This window comes from Vanessa atalanta, chromosome 10 (genome assembly GCF_905147765.1).
Source record: "Vanessa atalanta chromosome 10, ilVanAtal1.2, whole genome shotgun sequence".
Taxonomy (NCBI): Eukaryota; Metazoa; Arthropoda; class Insecta; order Lepidoptera; family Nymphalidae; genus Vanessa; species Vanessa atalanta.
The window spans coordinates 1136938-1162856 of NC_061880.1; the positions used below are offsets into that span (position 1 = coordinate 1136938).

The following is a 25919-nucleotide window of genomic DNA, read 5'->3' on the forward strand; positions in this document are numbered from 1 at the left end:
ATTCTCTTACGAAAGCTAAGCAAAGACATTTTTAATTGAAAATATAATTCTTTGAACTCTCGGTTGTATTATTTTGTGTTGGATCGCGGGGTTTGTAGGCTTCCGTTCCTTAGGCAGTTAGGCAAATGCCTGAATGTATTCGCGCACTGACAAAAAGTGAAGGAAACAGTTTTTTTTAATCTATTGCTATAAACCATTCACTCTGTTTAATTTATTGAGCTTATGAACCTATTTCTGTATCCATTTATCCACCTTTATAATGTTAAGGGCATTGGGCAAAGGCAAGGAGCACTTATAAAGTTCATTGCAGTATATTTCATAGAAATGTAACCTCACTATAAATTAATAATCTAATCAGTACGTACAACACTAACACGACTTCCATTATCATGTACAGGGGTGTTACAACACCGTCATGGGGTCATGAAAATCCCATAGACATATAGTTTTAATTCCCTCTACCAAATATAAGCTTTAAGTAAACATAAACATTATTTTAGTAACCCGATGAGCTTAGCACGAAAGCTCCCACAAGCGATTAGCTGAACCCCTGTATAATCTTTACCATACAACTCGTTGAATATGTGACGCTAATTTATACCTTAGCGCTATTGATATAAGGACTATCTATTTTACCCTTTGATTGACATTGTACGACCAACAATAATATATTTGTATATCATGTTGTGTATTTAGGTCTTTATTACAATGGTATAAGGGTTATTATTAGTCGATTCTATTTTAGTGACTTCATATGTAGGCTTGCTGTTTTCTTTACTAGCACTTGTTAGAATGCTATCTTTATTACTTGATGTTAAGGTTGAATTTGGTTTGTCATGCTCAGAATAATGCGATACTATGAAATCTCCTTTATATCGACTCCATTATTTGGTGATTAATTTGTAAACTTGGTGGTGATGGGGTGAATAATTTATGGGTATGATGATTTTTTGGGATTTGTGATTAGAGTTTATTGGTAAAGAGATATCTTTGGACATCTGATAGAGCAAAGCGTTATTAAATAAATGGGCATTGTTGTTTTAATATGTTACGATTCTTGACAAAGGTGAAAAAGTTATTTTCAAAAACGATGTTAATTTACAAGTGTTTATATGTGTGTTAATTTTAATTTAATCAATAATTTACAAGTGTTTGTTGTGTAGTGTGCCTGCAAATACCTTAAGGCTAGTCTAAATATTTACCATGCTGCTCTAAGTCCCTTGTGCTTGTAATTAAAGGTCTGGCCATTGCCTACTAGCTTCACCCAGACCGACTCGCTCACCAGACAACCGAATTTCTATCTGAACACGCTGCAGCCAGAACTACTGAAGCATGATAAAAAATTAAATAAATTATCTTCCTTAACAACTTTTCAATTTTATTAATATGTTTTTCGTAATGTAAAAATAAAATAATTCAATAAGGCGACGAAACATACTGATTAGCGAGATAATAATCAATGTAGGCAGTTCGAAACAATTTCTTATTATTTGTAACAAACTTATATGTATATATCTACATTCAATCCTATCGTAACACTGGCTTCAATCCCTTTAGAAGCACGGAACCCTAAACTGTAACAAGATTTTTTAAACAAAACACCACGAGATTGCTACCGCATGTATTACCAAGTTTTTCGCATCTCCTTCCAACGCAGAGGCTAAGAGAGGGACGGGAGACAAGGGTGAGCAAATCCGCCTGCTGAGTGACAGTTGACAGCTGACGCTAACCTCAGTTGCTATAGCTTAACGCCCCTTCACACTGCGATATAGAAACAATAAGAAATAATGTCGATAATATATCGCTTTTAAATTATTTTCACTGAATAGAGCTTTCTTTTCTAGCTGCCGTAGGTGCCAGTGTAATTACCAGTGCCATGGGAGAGGATGACTGTTTAAAATTGAACTACAGGATGGACGACGAGCAATTACAACACTGTAGGAAGTATAAACAACTCTTTATGCTGACCATTAATTGATGAGACTAATTTTGTAATAACACTGGTCCACTCACCATTCGCCCAAGAACAACAACAGTAAAGTGCCTTAACCTGATCGTTAATTGGTTAGTTTCGATGCTATGAGGATCGAAGAGTTCAATTTTGTTAATTGGTGGCAGTAGTGGTTATTTTCCGTTGCGCTAAAAGCTGATGATTCACACAATTATATTTCACACAATACAGTCTCGCACAATTATACTGAAGATTCTATATTAGACTGAATACGGGTGATGTCTGTGTTTCGAACTTTAGAAATAAAAACTTAGTTGAATTAAGTAAATCTTATCGAATATATTTAAATCTAGAATACATAATAAACTATTCTATAGGCGTGCAAATAATTATTCAGTTTAAATAGGCATGCTATGATTTTCCCTTCATGGAATGTTTTTATTTCATTATCATGTGGGATGCTGGGACTGGAAAGTAAAACTTTGCAATAATGTGGGATTACAGCTTATTGAATGCTAATGCCCCAAGCAAATGTTACCGTCGCAGGATAGATGGCTGCGGATCCATTATCACGAACGATACGATACCCAAAGTATAGTTTTTTACCTTCAATTTTTTTATTTTATATATAAACAGTTTAGTATAATTGGGGATATAATTATTAAAAGCAGTTTGTTTGACTAGAAATATTGCCAGTATTTTATTGATTCGATTTTGGCTCCTTGGAGTGGTAAAAAAGATATTTTTAATTTCTCTTAATTTTTTTCTTATATTTAACAATTTAACGGAAAAAAAACTTCAACGTTGGTCTTACTAAAATATTTTAGGAACGACTCCGTCATCAAGGATATGATAAAGATGATCATCTTTAGTGAATCTTGTTATATTGACATTTTGTATTGTTTGAAATTGTTTTTGTTTGAAGACCAATTGAGCCAGAGTAAATTATAATCAGAAATTATTCACTGTGTTTTTAGTAAATTTTAAAAACTGTAATGTTTTTATGACTCTGGGCGCCAATCGTGTAATGGAAAACAGTCCCGAGATTAACTCTGGGCGTCAAATATCTCGGTATTGTATTTACTGTTAATGCACTTAGCTAATGCGGATAGATGTAAATAATTACACCCCCTCCGATCCTCTGGCAGTGGGAATTTGACGGTTAGAGGTTTTTAATAAATAAATAATTAACCATGAATATTGTTCGGGTCCGTGTAATATACATGATATCATAGATATTATATTCATTAACTAGTTTCTAGTTTTCGAACACATGTTTTTGGGGGATGTAGATTTTACCCTATGTCCGTCCTTGTGCTTTAGCCGCGAAAGCGTAACGGACAGAGTTACTTTCGCATTTATAAATTTAGAATAGATTTGTAAAGGAATAGCAAAAGCCACAAGAGGTCTTCTCAGTTGTAAATTAGTTTCATTTGTATTTTAATAAAAGTTTTTTGTTGTAGTGTTGCTTTTGCTGAGCGGCGGGACTTTCACGGATTAGTACAAGTGGTCAAACAAGTCATTTTGAATTTGCATTAAGCGCCCAAACAAACACTAACACGACATTTTAATAATTTATGGGGTATTGCTTCTAATTACACTGGCTCACTCGAACCGAAATTCCTATTGCTATGTTTGTATTGACAAAGTATTGTTATTTGGTGGTAGAATGAAATTTATCGAGTTTTTATTTTCTATCTCGTACTTTTAAAAAAAGCCATTGATTTATTCTTTAGTTATGTTATGCTAACATGTATTGTATGCTATTTTGCAGAAAAGTTATTATTATTTTTTTTACTTTTATTTAACAATAGAAGCCGATTTGATTTGATTTGACCGTCAAAATTATAGATAGGACAAAAAATATCTTATGAGCAGGTTCGAGGTTTTCTAGCTTCAGGAGCTGGCGAGTTGGCTGACCTGCTCTTTTCAAAGCTTAGGTTAGAGGGCCCGTTGAGCTCCGGAGGCCTGGTGCACCGCACCACCTGGCTCTACGATAGCTACGCCACTGATTATGTGCCTCATTTACCAATAAGTCCAAAACATAAAAGTGCTTTTAATATGAATTGTTTTATAACGATAAATCAATCTGACATCCACTAACGCATACAGCTGCATTATACTTTCCTGAGATTTTCTATTATTTAGCCGTGATTTTCTAGCTGAACTGATGGGCGGTTTGGACTGTCAATGTGACAGACTGACAAGGCTATTAACGCAGTCACAATAAGGGCCATATCATAAAGTCTAGTCGCTTCGCCGACACACGCCGTACAGCTGAAACCACGATGTTACTTCATGATTCATGTGTACGGAGAGATAATACAAGTTTTATGTGACTGTTAGAAAGGGTGCATAGATCAGAGTATGTTTAGATAATTCAATCGTAAAATATTTTTATGGATGAAAAATTTTGCGGCTCGAATAAATTTAATAAATAAAAAAAAAATCTATGTTCAAGGAAGCTCTTATCAACATTTTATTTACAGTTAATTGAATTGAATATAAAGCTACACCTTTTCGGTGTGTAGATTAAACCGAATCTGCAAGAAACTTAGCAATTATGCGTTTTCAAATGAAATGCTAAGTCTAATAATTTTTTTGGTAAAGTGTTAACAAATTACGTTTAACTCTATCTGTTTAATATATTAATTAGTATCGTACCAAACAATCTATCGATCCGTTTTCTGCCTATAGGTTTACTTATCATAATCCCAATGTTTTGCATATGTTTATTAAAAGCATTCGATGTAAATTTTAAATAATAACATTCAATTAATATATCTGAAACCACTTGTTACAATCGAATAGTGTTAAAGTAATTCAATACTTATTTTAAACGAACTTAGATTTCGACGGGAAAGTATCCGGACTGAGATTTTTTATAACAGCCGGCGTTAATGGGTTAGCTCTTAATTAATTCTTTAAATACCAACATAAATAATAATTAAGGATACGTAATTTTTTATAACATAGCTTAAACATTGTTAGACTTGAACTTAAAATAAAGTCATTTTAGACAGTTCGGAAGAAAGCTATTAATTCATGTAGCCGTGTCTAAATGTTCGTAACGCGCAAAAGCCGGCCAGTGAAACAGTGTCACATAAACTAATCGCTGGTTGATATACGACGACGTGCTCTGATAGCTGCGCCCGCGCAAGCACCCTTTGTGTGTTGCGGTCACGCACTTTTATAAACGAGGTTAGGTAATATTACCTTTATGAGTTTTTTAAGTAGCTGTAGTAGTATTTTAAACATTTTTATTATGAAAATGCAATCTTTTTTGAAACCTATTGAATGAGTAACTTCTTTTTCCAGTAAATCTGTGTTCTTAGTTAGCAATACAATACTAAAGTTAAATCTATTGTAACATGTTACAATCTAATTTATTTTTTTATTAATGAGAAATGGCTTTGACTTATTTTGCCGTTTACATCTTGAAGGGTGAATAAGTCCGTGTTGTAAAAGACTGAAGTAATGTAATACTTGGCGGTAGGGCTTTGCGCAAGCCCGTCTGGGAACGTACCACCCAGATATCAGATATTCGTCTACCGCTAAACAACAGTGCTCAGTATTGTTGTGTTCCGGTTTGAAGGGTGAGTGAGCCAGTGTAACTGCAGGCACAAGGGACATAACATCTCGGTTCCCAAGTTTGGTGGCGCATTGGCGATGTAAGGAATTGTTAATATTTCTTACAGCACCTATGTCTATGGGCGGCGGTGACCACTTACCATCAGGTGGCCCATCGTTGGCGTGCTAGTACGCCAAACTATTCTATACAAAATAATAGAAGTACAGGCATGTGCGACTTTTCTGTAAATTTCTACCGACACTTCGAGATGAATCATAAACAAATTTAGACCATAAAAACTTGGTGATGTTTACCTATTGAAATGCACAGCTCTCAGTGAGAGCACAAAATGTGTTTGAATTGCTGGGTCATCTCAGTTGGAAGTTAATTAATTAATTCATTATAATTCCACCAATTTCAGAAGGGCTGGTTTATTTATTGCCGGTTTTATAAGCATTAGTGGTATAAAATGTACTATGTTTTCAATCCAACGTCGATTTTATTTATCTTCAACTGTTAGTATGTGTGGGGGTCTTGGCACTGAATTTGGAGGTAGTTTCACTTTAATGATTTAGCACATATTTTGGGCATACTCTAGAATATGAAACACATTTTCAAAATTAAAAATTAAAATCTTTATTTAGTATTGAATTATACATTTTTTATTACACTAGCTTATTGATTGTTGATAATCAACTTCCGATTCAGATAAACATACCTCAGACCCGAGAAGAACTTGCAATAAACTCAACTCCTGCTAGTATATAAACTATATAGTAATATATAATCTAGTGTTAAATGGTAGTAAACATTCTAGAACAAATCTTTAACACGTGGTTTTCAATAGTGATCGTTCACATCCACAGTCGGTGGGAGCGCGGGCGCGGGGTCGGTATTAAACACGAAATAGCTTTCGCTAAACTGCCGCGGAACAAAGGGCACTACGAATTGTATGGTGTTAGTGTTTGGTCCAAATTATGAACTGCTGATTTCTTTTAAAATATCCTACTGCTGGGTATAGGCTTTACTCTCCTATTAAGCGCTCCATGCGGTGACAATTGCTAAGAAACCTGCTCGAAATTGATGAAGTCCTTTCAAAAGTGCCACCAGCCCCAAAGTTCTCCCCTATTCTTTGAAAGAGTGAAGAAAAATCTTCGAGCACCCATCGAAAATGAAATTGTGACCACCCAACGAAATGAGCTGTGAAGATAAATTAGGTTCATTCGAAATACGACTAATGTATTTACCATTGATTAATAGCGATGAATTTGATGCATTTATACTATAGTATACAACAACTATTTCGTTAAAATGTAACAAATTCTAATATTATATAAACTAACAGTCATTGTCAGTCACATATCGACCGCGCTCGATTATACCCCTATGTGTCGAACTTTCATTTAGAATAATTTGTATGTCGCCGTTGAAATCTATTATTTAAACATTTTTCATTTTTACAATTAAATACTTAATCTTGAACCAATCGACTAAGTTTTATGATTGAAGTGGGATAAATACTTTGCTCCACCAAAATCGTTAACGCTTTAACAACCGCCATCACTCACCTCTTAAACCTTAATAAAGGACGGTGATAACAAAACATCGCGTAACAGCGGAAGGCCTACCATCGCAGAGTGGCCTTTGTGGGTGTTCCATCACAATGGAGTGGTACTTCGTTCCAACACCATGACGTGAGCGACTCTATGCAATGTGAGGTTTTATGAACGATATGTACTTGTTGAATTTTATGATTTTTAGCCACTCGCTGTTTGAAAGAATTTCTTTATCTCCGAGTTAAAGTTGCATGTTGCAATCAGAAATGTATATAAACGTAAAGGTTTTTGTCATATAATATATATATGACTAACTCGTCAACAGGCTAGCTTATAAGGTGTATCCTATATTCCGTAGACCTTGTTTCAATCCCAAGGTTAGACCATTAAAAAATATTTTAGTTGCGATTCGGATTTTGGTACTTGGTAGTAGGGGTTTGTACTTTATGGTAGGGCTTTGTAAAAGTCTGTTTGGGTAGGTACCACCCACTCATCATATTCTCTACTGCAAATTACCTTTATTTAGTATTGTCGTTGTCTGATTCGAAGGATAAGTTACGGTTAGTGGCGTATTTGCAGGGTAAAGAATTGTTAAAATTTCTTACGGCGCCAATGTGTATGTGCCGTGGTGACCACTCACTAAAAGGTGGTCGGTTTGCTCTTAGGCCAGTTAACGCTGATTTGCAGAATATCGAAAAGCACGCTAATCTACTGGTCCTCATCTTCTCTTACACTTGCTATTGAGTTGTTGTCTCAGCGTGTTAAGAGAGTGAAGGAGTAGACGGTAAGACTCATTGACCACCTGGTCATGGTTTACTAAAATTTTGATAGATATCAAAACAATAACAAAATTGTCATGGTGTATCAAATACCTACATGTAAATATTGAGCAAAATATGGTCCATACAACTTTGATGTCCGATGGTCTATTGAAATGCATTTAGCGTTATTTCACGTACGATTACATCTAAAGTTATTGTTCGATAGTTAGCGATGCTGATGCGATCTGAAAGCTATTACATGTATATATTATATAATATCGGAGGACGTAACGTTTTTGGTTATACGATTGCATCTGAGGAAAGAACCGCTGGTTGAAGGAAACAAAAATATGACTGAATATGAACTGACAGCAATCACTTAATTCCATGTTAGTAAATTGTGTTTAAATGATTTTTGCAGCTTCGTTTAAACTATTCGAGTGCAGCGTTTAAATGATTATATTATAATTAATGTTATTGACCTATGCGAAGTGTTTAAGAAATATCTAATTGAAATGTCGCAACAATTTAATAACAGATAACATAGTAAGATAGTTTGTAATATACAAATCGTTACATACATACACACATTAACAGATGGTAAATTTTCCCATTGCTGGGCTAAGGCCTCCTCTCCCTTTGAGGAGAAGGTTTGAAGCATATTCCACCACGCTGCTCCAATGTAGGTTGGTGGAATACACCAAGTGGCACGTTTAAATCAGTCGCATGCAGCTTTCCTCACGGCCTTTTCCTTCACCGCCGAGCACGAGATGAACTATAAACACAAATTAAGCACATGAAAATTCAGTGCTGCTTGCCTGGGTTTGAGACCGTAATCATCGGCTGCGCATTGTCATGTGCGCGTTCTAACCACTGAGCCATCTCGGCTGGTTTAAGTCTCGTTTTTTTTAATTTTCTAATTGGCTTTTATATTCCTCAGTACAGTATATCTTAATTTCAATTATTATTTAGTTTTAAAATTTGATTTTAAATAGGTTAGTTTGGTTTATATTTTTGTAGGTCAATGTTGTTTACACCTTTAAAGACGTGTCTCTTTGAATGTTACCTACATCAGGTATTAATTTTAAGTGCTTAGTGACAAGTTGATGGTGTAACTTTTCAGTAAATAAATATACATATTAAATTATCATACATCACAACAAAGATCAATTTGCATGTATTTCGCTTTAATTTAATCACCAAATAATATATGACAGTTACTCAAGCAATAATATTAAAGCGATGTTTATGTCCTCTGTCAGACCTCACCCCGCACCGGTTCGGTCGGATCGACCGTCGGACGCAGCTAACTAACCGTGTTGAAGGGTTACATTCTCTGTCATCATTTCGGTTTCATTTTTGGTATTCTTGTTATGCAGTCGGGCGGTTGATAGTCTTTTGATTGTGGTTGCAGATAGGGTTACATCTATATCCAAATATTAGGGTAGCTGAAATGATCTAAAATTGACTTTGAATGTCAATTGAGCATGGTCAAGATTGTCATTTGGAGCTCGGAATGATGATATTTATAAAGCAAATTTAATAATGTAAAGGAATTTAAAAAATATTTTTATTTTAAAATAATTAAAAAACCATAACTAGGTAAATATCAGTTTGAAGGCATTCCACAATAAAAAAACATGCGAATTACCGACTGTAAAAACGACTTATTTATTTATTTATGATGCGAGAAAAATAATTGCACAAAAGGTTAGTTTAACGCTACTGCATTCTCTACCAATTACATAACATTGGAAAGTATGCATACAGATTAAAAATGCAAATACAAAATATATCAGTGTATTATAGAGTTTGGCTCCAAAGCCGACATCATAACAACGTAATACAAAACCAAACTAAGAAACACTATAATATTTTACAAATGATTTTTGCTAAACGTGTGTCAAACGGCTAGCGATATCTGGCGGCAGTAAAAAGTAACGCTTGACGTATGGCTCATTGTTTCAGAACAAATTTACGCACGCGGGTCGTAAAGGCCCACACAGCCAGTTCACCGGTTGCATCCTCCGACTAAAGTTGATTTTTCCTTAGCGTTTCGTAATCTGTATGAATGGCAATGTTACTATGTTGCAATTGTGCGTCAAAGTGTCTTTTAAATTTACAAATATAAACGGCATATTGTATTCGGTAGCTGTCGCCTTTTATTTCGTACGTTAGATTCGAACTCTTCATTCTTCGGAATATCGAAACATCAGAATGGTCTTTTGTTAGACGTCTCAGGGAACTCATCGTTCACTTACTTGAAAATATTTTCTCCAAATAAAGACCAAGTGTTTATGTGCGTGTGACGGTGTATATAACAAACGTAGCATTTAAATTAGATTTCGAAATTGTACTCCCATCGTGCTCAAAGAAGTCTCGATTCTGAAATTATTTTTAAAATAAATATCAAGTCTTTACATGCGATTTAATAAAACTTACTTGGTGTTTATTTTTTATTCAAGATTAGTAATATGTCTTCTTGAAAATTATAAACAATAAATTGTAAATAAAAAACGTTTAATCGCCGTTCGTGCTTATAAGTCTACCAGAAGGCGTATTGACTATAAGATGCTACAAATGTTATCCACCAACCCTCTTTAAAAAGGGGGAGGAAGCATTTGCCCAGCTGTAGGACGGCAACAGGCAGTTACTTTTACTATACTTTTCATACATTATAACTCAATCATACATAGTAATCTATTCGGAATCTAAAAGGAAGTTATTAATTCCATCGTTTTTGGGGGGTTTGTTCCATAGATTTTCCGACTGTGAACAGTTTTTTAACCGAATAAGGTAGATAATTAGTGAATTTGTCACCTCTTCTGTGAGAATTCTGTAACTTTATTATTTAGTATTGCAATTTTCTCGCCCCTCAAAATGTCTTAAGAGACCTTCTAGGGCGCTTCATCTACGGTACAAAACTTCACCATCATTAGCGAGGCGGCCCCTAACCGTGCAACCTGGGTTAATACGGAACTGAGCATGGCTACATGAAGACTGTATAAAATGAAGAGGCTGTTGATTTGGTTGTGTTTTTATATTGAAGTTCCTTCGAAATAAAAACAGTTGAAATGTTGTTCGTTTGTTAGAAAGTTTATTTATTATATAATTAGCTTTCTTACTAAATACACTTACAGTGTATTTAAAAACGTTTAAAAAAATACTGCGTTTTCAAACGCTTCACCTGTTTTGAAAGACATTTCAAATGTAAGACGGCTCAACGTCTAGATGTTTAATAAGGCTTTCGGTATTTTTTAAATTAATATTGATTAACTTATAAAGAAAAATATTATCATTCATACAAGCGGTTTTTTTGTTGAGACTATTAAGGAAATTTATATCTATTAACTTAATTTTGTTATGAATTTCCTTTAAACGTAAACTAATTATCTCTTGAAATGTTAACTGAGCGCGTTAAGTCGTTGTGTTCTTAAGTAGACAAATTACTACTTAGAAATATGTAATTATATTTACAAACATGTCATTTCCATATTTTTATATGGAAGTATGTATTCAGGAATGACTGATGTATTCAAATACATGCTGAAAAATTCTAGCTATTCCTAGTGTCACCGTATCAGTTACTAGTAATAAAAAGTAAACTCCCCGTGAATGTACCTTTGATGAGCATCTCCGTTTTGGGTTTGAAGTTTATTCCACGCTGCTACAATTTCATCCGGCATTAGCAAGTATATATCCTCACGATGTGTGGATATATGCCTATATATATCACATATTCAAAACATATAAACGAATTATTCGCTTAAAATTTACATGTGTAGCCACTGACCCATCACGGTATTCTTACTGCTAATGCAATTTGTTAACTAAAACATCAGAATATTTATGGTATGATAAGAATTAATTAAAATTAACTACTTTTTGATATGGTTGCTAGCTGTTGTAGATAAATAAAGAACTTGGAATAATAGTGCAAGAACATCTCTAAAACATATCATGTGGTTACAGAGGGGCTGATTCATTGCGTTCAGAGATTTGGAACTCCTAATCAATTTTCGGAATTTCGGATTTATTTTCATACAAAGTTTCATATATTGTTACTTAACGTTACCGTTAACGTCCTTAACTCCCATCGACAACTATGTTGACATAATCCCAAAAAAAACGTTGCATATAAACGCCCTAATTAGTCTATGTCGGTTTTGAAATTGTATACTAATTAATATTTTCCATATCAATAGGCTTAGTTTTGCGTGAATGTTAATATGATGAGCAGATATTAAATATTTATATAAAATATATAAATACACGCTTAATATATGTGCATATTATACAATGGTAACAGACAGCGTCATATTAGTCGTTTTTTGAAATATTGTTTTGATGTTTCTGTAAGCAATTAACGAGTTTTAAGTTTAGTTTATTTTTACTTATGTTTAGTATCATTGTAAACGATATAAATTATTTTATTTACATTGTAACTGCGCGACAACCGTGGGACCTGAGCTCCTTTTGAACTTAATATATCTCAGATATATTATTCACAGCTATGAGTTAAAGCAATCAACGTGCTGTATAAGAAATTACATAATTAATACAATCGCATAACAATAGGTCTCCGACTGGGAACACCGCTGTGCTTCGAGCACAGATGCCCGTGCGTGGAAAGGAGAAGAGGGTTTTTCTAGTCCAAGTAGTTTAGATAGGCTTTTCCGTCACGGTTCTCTTATTAGGCGTTGTACTGAATCCTCTGGAATTAGTTGGGGTGATGGTGAAGACCCGATGTTCGTTGACACATTGTCATGACAAATAATGACGTATCGTATCGGTCAGAATGCCGGGCGTATGATTTCCAATTAGATCCAAGCTAAACTCAATAAATATACGAGAAATGTACACAATTGTACTAATATCTTATACATGTACGTAATCGTAACATAAATAAATTCTACAAAAATTTACTTTTTTAAATCCTTATTATAAATATCTCATTCATTAATATAAATATTATAAATGGAAGAGTAACTCTGTCTGTCTGTTGCCCTATCACGGCGAGACTACTGAGCCGAATTTGATGAGAATTGGTATGAAGCAAGTTTGAACCCCAGCGACATGGGCTACGTGCCACGGCTTTTTGAGCCTAACACCTGACAACCAACGCGAGAGAAGCGGCGGACGACAACTAGTTATAAATTTATAATTGGAATCTGTTTGAAGGGATTAATAAGCCTTAATGGAAGGTAAAAACTAGAATTCATGTGTTATCTAAAGACGATGATATGGTAAATTTGTAAAGTAAAGTCGGTAAATGTGGAGTTCAAAAAACAATTCGTATTGAACTTTGACACCAGAACTTGCGTGCGGAGGAATTCGTTCGCCACCAACGTTCGTCACCATTCGTGCGCAACGCACGCACGATGTTCGCTGCAGGCAATGTGTGAGGACATCTCGACGGCATATTATCGCTGCATGTTCGACCACTAGAACTCTGTTTCGGGGACTCCTACTGTTGCCTAGCATCTGCCCCATTGCAAGCATCGATGGCAGCTAAGATTAGTATGAAATACATACGGAATTTACATACCACCGGATTAGACACCTCATCCGGTTGTGACAGCTACTGGGCTAAGTTTGACTTTGGCCTGGTGATAAAAAGCCGAGTTAAGGGGAAAATTCTCGAGGCCCTTAACCGCGCCCTTAAGCGTAACTTTTAGGTCAGTCGGGAAAAAACCTGCACTAAATAACACAAAGAAAGTACTACCTTCGGCAAAGTCGAAATTAGATTTATTTGAATAAGCTTTAAAATGTTTTAATTTGTCATTATACAAGACTTCATTAATTTAAATTAACCACGAGTTCGGAATATGCTCCCGATATGATTCCCTGGGATGTTTTAAAGAAGTTAACAGTCTCAATACAAGTAGTATTTGAGCAATAAATTTATAACAGTAATGATAATATTGTATAAACACGAAGGTAAAGAAATACTTCAAACAGCAGCCTTCATCATTCCAAGGGGTTCTTTTCTATAATGAAATTCATCAAATACTTTTAGCTTTACTAATAATTAAATTATTATCTTATGTAAAAAAATATTGATTCAAACCGCATATTACTTATCCATTCGTTGATTTTTATGCCGGATATTAAATTAAGTAATTAATTGTAGGTAATTTAATTCTCTGGAATGAGTGTACTGAGTTTCTTGCCACGGATCCATAATGTACGTTCCAGGCGGGTGGGTTCCGCATACACATTGGCCACTATAACGTCTTCCGTGGAGTGCCTTGATTCGTCAGGTATAGTAGTCGATGGAATATCACAGGATTTACTCAAATAATTATTAGAGGTTTTGGTTGCCTTACTTTTAAACTAATTTTCATATTTGGATTGTTAAAATGATGAATTTCTTATCATCATAACCTACTTCGACATTTCAATCCTCTTAAGAGATTTATTTTTAAAAACATTGTTTTTTAAACGACTTTCAAAAAAGGAAATTATCAATTCCGCATGTATGTATGTATGTATGTATGTAACATTGTTAGCATTACATTATATTTGAGTATGATGATCCATTTATTTACTCATAAAATCAGGATATATATATCTACAAATATGTAGAACTAGTTTGATGTTTTAAAACCGCCGTAATAGGTGTCTATTACCTATAACCAATTCCATAAATAACTATTTTCATATTTATAACAAAAAAACATCCGGAAATATTTTTACCTCCAATTTCATTTCACCTTTAAGGTGATGAATTTTCGAAAAAGCTTTTACATTTGTCTATATTTAATATCAGATATGACTAATTTCCATACAAATTCTTTAACCCCCTCAGGAGATTAATTTTGGTGATATCTTTCCGTGGTGCTCATTTACGTTCCTGTATAGAATAATAATTATTGTGCAAATTTTCACCTTGTTGGATCCCTCGGTTTAGGATGAGCGTCGAGTCAGTAAGTTATTTTAAAAATGTATCAAGTGGATTAGTAATTCTAATATAAATGAAATAGATAAATTCATTTTAAGTGTATTCATAATAAGTTTATTATTAATACACTTATTTTACCATTGTTAATTTTTTTTTTGATACATGTATGGTTGCGTTTTACCAAGACGTTAATCAATATAATTTTTATATTTATTGAAAAATAAAATAATTCTGTTTAAAATTTTAAAAGTAATGCAGTACATTTATTTTTTAATTTAAATGATATTCCATATTAAGTTTATTGAATAATTTATAGCAATTGTATTCCTGCAAACGTATCATCTATCGCCTTTTACGGCGACAAAAAAACAAATCGATCAAGAATATTGTTACGGCAATACTTTTGATGTCAGTCTGTTCTGGATATAATTATTATATTATACTGATTGTATTTGTAAGACGAGGTTCATCTAAAGAATTTCAGTTTTCGGAGATAAATGTTTTCTAAATATGTTGCCTACTTAGAGAATTGGAAGCGCGCGGAAGTTTTAGGACATATATATTTGCGAAACCTCTAGAGTGCGATATAACTAACTATACCTATGTGTTTTTTTTTAGATCGATGAGAACTATTCATTTTTAATTTGAAAATGTTTTTCTTTATATTTCATAGGATAATATGACCGGTGCCGGTACTGGTATTTAAAATATCGACCTCCAAGGTCCTTACTTTCAGGACATTACTTTTTTCAGGAGAATACACGACGATCAACTCGTTAAATGCAAGCTGAGCCACGTGCGACAACTAGTTCTGAATAATACTAAAGCCACGTTTTTTTACCAGCTATATAATTTTGTGTTCTTGATGTGTTTATATCTTTTTTATTTGTAATAATTTTATCCGACTTGAAAAATGGAGATACTTTGAATACGTTCAAATAGAAGAACTCGCTAGTGTGGAGCTCCCGCGAAGGTAAACACTTACTCTAAAGCGAAGTCAAATTTGAGCCTTGTCTTGTTAAGTTAGGCAATGAACCAACGTGAAGTTCCTTCATAGGTTTAATTATAAGTTTTTTTATATAAAACCGATTGTGTAGGGTTCAGTATAACTCTAATGTGTTCACATCTATCTCTGTTTTTTAAGAAAAAAATATTTTGTTTTAAAATACAACTCTTGCCAAAGTGAAGGTAACAGCGAAATTATTTTGTATACGGATATATCACCCCAGAAATTATTTATTGACTTTATAGAGTCGGAAACTTAGTGTTATAACTTTATATAGCATAGGTACTCGAAGTATATTAGTGCATTTAGGGTGCACGATCGTTGCAGGGTCTGTGAGAGTTGGTTGAAACTTAAATCATGTTCGCCCATTGGTTCAAATTCACTATTAATTTTCTTTTTTAATTTTTTTCTCTTATTTTTTTTAATTGATAACACTAAATAGGTGTAGTTAAAATAGGCAAATAAAGTTAACAAACTGTTTCTGTCTTTGTCTATATGAAAAACAAAACAAATTAAATAAAAACAAAGAAAAAAGAAATAATAACTTTGATTTAAATATTAACTAAGTATAACTACTTGGCTCTCAAAGGTTTCTCCACTAAAGTAGGGGCTAATATAATTAGTAACATTTCGTAACCATCCCTCTGTTGGAAAAATACCTCCCAATAATCTTTTGACACAATATCAAACTCATTCTGCCACAAAGATAGTGCGTGTTTTAGATTTTTCCGATACGGACAGAGTTTTGCGATGTTTCGACTTCCACTTTAAGTTTACATGAAAGCTTTTACCGATACCATGACGGTGATGATCCATTGATTTCAGGCACGGCGTCTAAACTCAATGCAGATTAACTGATTTGCTGCTGTCATGGGACTATGATACTGTCAATCCAACACGAATGCAAGAAGGCTTACGAGCTTTCGGAATGTACATACTTCTAATTTTCCACATAAAAATTAAAAAGTTTTATCGGCCGAGCCTGGGGTTTGAACTCAGGACCTCGGGATAGTTTCAGATCAACGAGTTTCACCGATTCCAACCACTTTATTGATAAATTTGTGTTAAAACTTATAAGAAACAAGATTAGGATTAATTTATTATCTACATTGTATGATTTATGAAGTTGCCATCTCAACAATAGCAAAGTATATTCCAACATCATAAATCATTGAATCCCGGTTATAGACCACACCCCTAAGATTTTATATCCAAACAAAGATACACCCTTCCACCCTCTATCGATCCACCCTCCCACCCCTCGGGGAGCTGAACAGAAGGCCTGATACGATCCGTTCATAACACCAGGAGACTCTTCACAGTAGCCACTTATGAAGTATATTACGAGTACGGTCCTTTCAATATTGTATGAAAAGTTTTTGTATATACATATACATATGTAAAATAGGTAATATTCGCAAACTGTATTTAACCAAAGTTTTAATATGACTTTTAGTGCGAGTATTTTTTATAGTAGGTAAAAATGAAAATTAAACTGACAAATTTTGAACAATATTTCTTTTTTTTTTACATGAATATCTAACTCGCAGAAATGTATTAATTTAAAAAAAAAATATTATTAATTTTTTTTTAAAGTTGGTGATTCGCATCAATATAACGTTGACTTGGATTTTTATTGTCAAAGTTATGGTGCTTGACAAGGTTCGAACCAGTCTTCGGTTAGGAATCATTTATTCGGGTCATGTGGTAGTAATAAAATAAATTATAAATAATTTACATTCTAAACAAAAATGTTCGAAATATAGACATTAATAATTTCATCACAGCAGATAACTGTAACTACAGACACAAGGGACATCACATCTAAAGGTTGGCGGCGCAATGGCGCTACAATTAATACTTCTTACATCCATTCCTACATATAGTATATTCTGGGTTAAGAAAGAGGTTTCAATAATACTTTATCTATGCCAGATTATAAAATTAATCATATTTAAAAAAAAAAATTAAAAAAAAAATTCACTAGAAGATTATACTTTGAAAAAAAGCGTGGACTTATTATACGCTAATTTCCATAGCATAGGTATGCTCCATTACAGTAATGTTAATATAATTTGTATGTAATTGCTTGTGGAATTTTATTTAATAAAAAAATTATAACGACAATTCTTTACATTTCGAACTGAGAGAGAGAATATATTTACATTTTTAATCTCAAAATGACATTCAAAATTGCTTTGCACTAAAGAGTCTATTTGAAAAAAAGGTTTTAGTTTCAAGTCGAAGCCAGACTTGTTTGATTTAATATAATGCGTATGTTTAACTCGCTGCAACGTCGCTGCGACAAATCGATACGCAGAAATCTTCAACGAAACTTCGGTTTTAACATTTAGCCCAAGACCTCAAGTTTTGAGTGAATTATTAATGATAGCATTCAATTTGATGGAGAGACTTTTTAACTTTCGCAATCATTTGGCAGAATTTGGTTATTCGAATACAAGTATAATAAATTATAAATAAACCTTAAAGTGTTTTTTTAAGTAAACGACTATTTTTGATAGGTTCTTAAGAAATTGGCGTAGGTTGTAGCTTTTTGAGCCCAGATCGCCCAATGGTTAGAACGCGTGCATCTTAACCGATGATTTCGGGTTCAAACCCAGGCAAGCACCACTGAACTTCATATGCTTAATTTGTGTTTATAATTCATCTCGTGCTCGGCGGTGAAGGAAAACATCGTGAGGAAACCTGCATGTGTCTAATTTCAATGAAATTCTGCCACATGTGTATTCCACGAACCAGCATTGGAGCAGCGTGGTGGAATATGCTCCAAATCTTCTCCTCAAAGGGAGAGGAGGCCTTAGCCCAGCAGTGGGAAATTTACAGGATGCAAATGGATGTAAAGTACTTTTTCATCGCCAAATATAGAATTTTTCTCATTTTACTATACGAAACGTAATTAAACTACTGTCTTTATATATGACATTATGTTTAGGGACGAAGATATAACTTTAGATATAATTAGTGTAATGGCCGATCTTTATAGCGATTCTGGTCACTCGTCAAAGCTTGCCGGTGGATCATTCTAAGACCAATGTTATGTGGTAAATTGTCGAAATAAAACTACATAGATATATTCCTTGAACAAGATGAAAAGACCATCCGTTTGTCTGTCGTGGTCAGAGGAGCTGTGAGTACCTATATCCCATGATCTTTAGCGCAGGCTTGTGGCTCGTTCTTCGCTAACTGTGTTGTTCGTAACAACGATTATGACACCTATATAAAATACAATTTGGTATTAATATTTAGTTTCATTATAATTTGTTCATGATTAATGGAATCTGGATAGATACTCACTCATAATATATTCTATCGTCAAGCAGCAGTCGTTTCTATTGTTGTATTCCGGTTTGAAAAGTGAGTGAGCCAATTCAGCCAGTGTATCTACAGGCATAAGAAGCATAATAACTAAGTTCCCAAGTTTAGTGAAGCATTGGAGCCGTAAGGAATGGTTAACATTCCTTACGGCTCCAATGTCGGCGGTGGTGACCACTTACTATCAGATGGTCCATTTCACTATACGTTTACCTATTTCATAAGAAAAGATATTTAAAATATATTTTTTGTCATTAAAATATAAGAACATTAGGGGGGTTGAATAGGAGGAGGGCGTTTTATTAGACAGTTAGATAGATTAATTAGTAAATTGGTGAAAGTCGCCCATTTAAGTACCTACCAAATATACGAATACTTTGTCACGATATAAGTTTCTTGACGGTAATTAAAATAAATATTTTTTTTATATTTGTTCGCCTCATGAATGCTTTGCATCGATAACGATGACACTCATTTGCAACTTGGACCCAAGAAAGACAGACTCAAGACCAGCTGATAACTATTTTTTAATAAGTCCTTTACAAATATTTCACAAGTGTATCTACCTTGGAACAAGTATAAACTGTTAGGTATATTCTGTTGTCAAGCTCGATAGAAGTGTTGTTGTTGGTACACTGGCTCACTTAGTTCTAAACCAATGTATCGCATTGCAAGATGTTAATGTATTCGGTGAGAATAAGGCGAGTGACTAACCGAGACCCGCGACAGGTTGACCACAAGTATGACTTATTTAGTACAAAAAGTGTAGTTCATAATTCAAAATTCCTTCAAGCAATTATTGTACTTTATTAACGATTATTTTGAGATATGAACATGTTTTTGTTAATATAAAATATTAATAAATACCAGAGTGAGATAAATATATTTTATTTTATGTCGGCGGGTTTGTTTGTCTCCGAACGTAAACAAGATATATATGGAATTAATAATCCATTAAATTTGTATTTATATATGTGAAATACAATTAAGGACTTCATTATCAAGATTTTATCAAAGAATATTACATTTTTATACAAAACGGTTACATCTACGCGTTACGTCATAGCGGGTTAACATGTGATGCGTGTGCCCATGACAGCTGCTCGCATTATGACGACACGAGTCAATGTACCTACACCTTATCGAATGTTGTACACGACACACAAAGTAGCGGTTTGAGAGTTCGGATGTCAAATTTACCTACCTCTAAGATAGAGAGATGCTTACCATTTAGTCTCGTAATATGTTATACATATATTTAAAACAAATCATAATTACTTAAAATTATTTAATTATCTTACCCGGAAATTCCGCTGGATCCGTTTGTTTTATTTGATATATTCTGTTTTAGGACCCAGAACGACTAACAATAGTTACCAAGTGGTTCATATTACATTCGATTAGTAAGCTAAGCATTTCAGACAAGTATCTCACTTGTTTCAAATAGATGTACATAGTTACGGTAACTAATGGTCGCTTAAACTGTAATTTTTTTTTAAACCAAATGATGACTGATGATCTGATCTGATGATGCCTCATATTCTAGAGTGCCCTAGGACTACGAAATGGGCAAACCTGATAGACATTTGTTTCGTGAAAATCATTGAAAGCAAATACCACATGTTTCATGTTTATCGCTCAAATAGTATGGAAGTCTAATAATCTTAAACCAATATAACTAGTCCATCCGTGTTTAGATATAAGATATACTTTTAAATGAACATCATATAATTTCGTATACCTAATCATGTCATAGCCAATAATTTTTCCGATCCGACTAATGTGACTTGACCTTTTAAAGCGATAGTAAGTGGTCAAGTAAGTAGTTATGCTTTTTTCTCATATCTCTGTCAATACACAACCATGGGGTCTATGCCTGCGTGAGTTTCTGTGTCTCTTATTAAATTGGCTAATTGATTTTGATGGTGGATAATAATCGATGATCAGTGGGTGGCAACACAGAGGGCCCGCATAAAGTCCTACTATCCATAAAATTGGAATCCAATTGTTTTTTTTAAGTTTCGAAGTACTAGGCTGTCTATCCCGAGGTCTTAGTTCAAAGCCCGTTCGTACCAATTAAAAATTATTGACCTTTTTATGTCAAAAAAACTAGAAATTTGGATATTGGCAATTGTTTTTTATCCTGTGCCTGAGAAAGCAGTAAAGGCATCGATCTGAACTCTCTCCGGCCGTGTCGGATTGCTGACCGGATCGGATTATAAGAATGAGATATAGACTGCACCTGCACATCGGGCAAGCGGACGTTATGACGGTCGCTATGCCTTAATATAAGGTGATTTGTTTTATTACAATAATAATCTAAAAAATTCTAAAAAATATAAAAACAATTTTTTTCTATTGAAATCGTAAATTCCATAAATTATATGATATACCTACACATATACCACCTACTTATATGCAGTATGTATATGTAATATACATATTAAATCTCCATATAATTCAAGCCCCAATAAACAGAAGTTCATTGTTAGTCGAATTAATCTCAGGGAAGCTCTTAAGTAGATTTGCAAATTGATGAAGTAACGAAATCACTCTGAATAGATCTGAATTTAACACAATAGCACTCCGTAGCTTCGGTACAGAAGTGGGAATTTTTAGTGGAATTCATATATAAATAACTATCTAGATATATCTCATAGCTGGGCAATATATATTCTTGGTGAGATATAGTTTAATATTATTTAAAAACTTAAGATATAGGGTTAATCTTATGGAATAAATAACTAATTCTGATTAAAATACCTACAGATCCGATTCAGAGCAATTAGCGATCGACTAAACGTGTAGACATAAAATTTTGAATGATGTGCAACGCCATCTCTCGACCGAAATCTGAAATTAATTTGTAGTCCTTAATAATACTTGCGGACTAAACGATAACTTTACTTTTTCCTTCCAACATAGCCACTGTAAAACTTGTGATATCGTGTGACAATAACTTCGGGAAAACTTCGAATTTGCAAACTTCGAATTGTTAGTCGACTTATATAGCGTTCAGTTATTGTAGTCTAATTAATGATGTCTTCCAAATTTAAAATTTATTTTAAAATATTAGTTATTCAAGTACAGACAAATTAGGTACTATTCTAAATCGATTATATATTGGTTTAGTTGGAAAATCTATAAAGCGTACGAAAGTTAATTTGTCTGTATATATATTTTTTAATACAAATAAACAAACGTCCATATTCGTGGTACGCAAAAAACAAAATCAATGGACCATAAACATTTCAAAGAACTGAACTCAACAATTATATGAACATCAATCGAAACCTAATCCATTCGACGGCAAAAAATTCTATATTTGCAGTGAAAATCTATATCGTTCCCGTAATCTGTACCAGCGACCCCCCCGGGGGTGGGGGTGAGTTACAGCGGGGTGTGGTTTGCCGTTCAATAACTTAATACTGTGGAAAGGCTTTCACGGTGAAATCTCGCGCTGTAGCGTGGCGGGGCTGTCTTGAAACTTGGGAATATTGCTTTGAGCTTATTGAAGTGACTCTACCCGAAACTTCAAATGTTTACGAATCAGTTCAATGCATTAAATAGAATTGATAATGATGGTTATGGTTTTATTATTAATGTTGACTCGTCAACGCGTAACTACAAGCGAAAAGTATTTGTATAACCCGGTAGTAACGTGACCCCGGCGCGTGCATTCTGCGCGTTATCGTATCGACATCTCTACATTTCAGTTACACTTAATGTTCTAAATGATCCCCAGCCCTTTCGAGCACCGTGAAGCTATGCGGGACTCGGCCGTGGCGATGCGCGTTTTACAACAATTTCACCGGTAATTATGTTGGTAAATTATATAGTAATTGAAAAATAATTTGAAATGTTTTAACGATCACCTGGACGTTAATTAAGTAGGCGGGAATGCGAAGCGGATTAACCGATATAATTTATCGATCGGTAGCGGCACATCGGGCAAATAAAAGCTCGTAATCCACCCGGATGAATATATGGAGGCTATTAATTGCAGGCTCGCAGGTAATCTATCGAAGCGGCGTAGCGGCGGCGGCGGTGGCGGCGGTGGCGGCGCGGGCTCAGGGCGCGTCGGGCGACGTGCGCGGGGTGTGTGGCGCGGGGCGAGCGGCGGGGGCGCGCGGTGTGCGTGACGGATCATGGCGGCGCGGGGGGGCCGCGCCCCGCCGCCCTCGTTAAACGCGCCCGCCGGATACGCGCCGCGGCGCGGTTGAAAGCTATCCGGCCCCCGGGCGGGAGGCGCGCGCGATTGGCCGCCGCGTCGAGCGCACCGTAACCGATAGCCAATCGCTCGCGGCCCCGAGCACGCCCCCCCGGCCGATCCCGGCGCGCGCTCGGTCGCCGGCTCAAACGGCGCGCGACTCCGGCGCGCACACTCGCACCGATGCGCGGCTCCTGGGACGAGTCCACGACGGCGGCGCTGCACGCGCGCATCCTGGAGGCGCATCGCGGGCCCGCCGCGGCCGATCGCGCCGCCGAGCCCGCAGCTTGCGCCGACCCGCCTGCACCGCTTACGCTCGGCTCGCTCGAGCTGGCTGCTCCGACACCATTGCTGCCGCTGCCCACGCTCTCCTTCAGCGCCGCTCAGGTGGCCACCGTCTGCGAGACGCTAGAGGAGAGCGGCGACGTGGAGCGGCTGGCGCGTTTCCTGTGGTCGCTCCCGGTCGCACACCCCAACGTCGCCGAGCTGGAACGCTGTGAGGCCGTGCTTCGGGCGCGGGCAGTTGTCGCCTTCCATGCGGGACGACATCGCGAGCTCTACTCTATTCTCGAACGACACCGGTTCCAGCGCTCGAGCCACGCGAAGCTTCAGGCGCTGTGGCTGGAAGCGCACTACCAGGAAGCGGAGCGACTTCGCGGTCGCCCGCTCGGGCCTGTCGACAAGTACCGGGTGCGGAAGAAGTTTCCTCTTCCGAGGACTATTTGGGACGGCGAGCAGAAGACTCACTGTTTCAAGGAGCGAACGAGGTCGCTCCTGCGGGAGTGGTATTTACAAGATCCTTATCCAAATCCAACGAAAAAACGTGAACTCGCAGCGGCTACAGGACTGACACCAACTCAGGTGGGCAACTGGTTCAAGAACCGACGACAGCGAGACCGCGCGGCCGCCGCCAAGAACCGCTCCGCAGTGCTCGGCAGAGGGTTCGCGTCGTCCTCCACCTACGACGAGGACTCGGCTGACTCGGAGATCAACGTGGACGAGGAGTAGCGAGTTAGCCAGTTCACAGACTGATAGTGTAAATATAACCGGTGACGGCTCGGTCGCGCCGGCGGACGTCTCAGTGCGGTTTCGGCATGGACCTGTCTCGAGCAGCTAGTCACGGGTTCCGTGAAGTATGTGATGTTGAGGCGATGTAAAGTTCACTAGGTATTATTGTCGTTGTGTGTTGAGCGAGTGCTTGAAGCTATGTCGGCATTTCAGCATCAGGTATGTACAAGTTCAGTGAATTCAGAGATCGTCTCGATGACGTAGAGTTCCGTTCGTGATGAACTTCAATGAGGATAAGACAGGGTTGATTTATAGATTTTATTTCGGTGGCGAGTTCTCACCCACCCCGAGGGTCAGTAAATAGTTTATTTATTAAATAATCCACAATTTATTTATCTTAGATAATATCGATATCGTCTGAGGCATTTATCCAAATTTTTATTCGCTACCATTTTGTATTAACGAAGAGAATTTATTTATCAAAATACGTTTTACTTGTAATATATTATTAATCTGTAGATAATTTCGTGGTATATAGTATGTATTGCTATAGAAGGCTTGTACCTGACGTATTTGACTTCGATTTAATAGACGGCTAGGTTCTAATTGTACGTTGTAACAAGAAATGCTGTAATATACTTCTTAGAGTCTTGTTGATACGACTAGAAGTGCAACATTCAATAGGCCTAACGGATAGTTTTAGCGGATTGTCTCTAGGCTGTGAATTTTATACTCTTATTTATTATAGTCAAAGTCGTAATTAAAAAAGTAACTCATTTCATACAACAACGAGATTTTATTTATTTTTTTCTCCATTTTATGTGGCTTATCAATAAATACAATTTTTATTTATAAGAAATACAAGTTATTAAATTAACACATAAATGTTTAACTTATTCATTTATGATTATTAAACCGTTAACCAAGGGTTAGTTAACCAATTCTTATCATAATCATATAAAGGCTACGGTTTTTTTATTATAAAAAACATAATGTTCAGGTTGAACGCTTGCCTCGTTAGATTTAACAAACCTATATAACTTGAACCGCGTGCCGATAAAAATATTTCCCATTATAAGACCAAGTAACACTTTACTCTCAAACCCTTTGACGCTCCAATAGGTTTGGTATTAATAAGTAACAATACTTCTATTTAAATTCATAATAAGAATGATATAGCACAATAATCACGTGGAATTTAATTAAAAAAAAAATCAAATAATACAAGTCCATATAAAATACAATAGATACGTAAATATGTACATATAAATACTAAGATTTATTTTCTGCGATCATTGCCCTCAACTTTTTAATATTATCTTGTGACTTAGGCACGGGAAGGAGGAAACGGTCATTCCGTTTACATATTAAAAACTTCATAGTAAAGTTAATTTATTGCTACTGTGTTTGGAAAATATCGTAGGTAACTCTGTGTAGGTAGGTACTTTATAGGAAAGCGAATAATAGATTCTGTTTCCATGGTAACTAATTTTCATAAGGAACTTTTAAAGCATTTAATCCAAGCAATGATAATTTTGCCATAAATCAGGCATTATTCTTACATACCTAAGTGCATTTAGTGTTGAATACTATTTGTTCCAGTAATAAAATATATCACT

At 35.6% G+C, this 25919-nt stretch overlaps 1 pseudogene; it reads left to right on the top strand.

The window, feature by feature from the left end:
* The first annotated feature begins 23060 nt into the window (after positions 1-23060).
* LOC125067047 lies at positions 23061-24645 on the top strand (annotated as a pseudogene).
* Positions 24646-25919: the final 1274 nt, after the last annotated feature.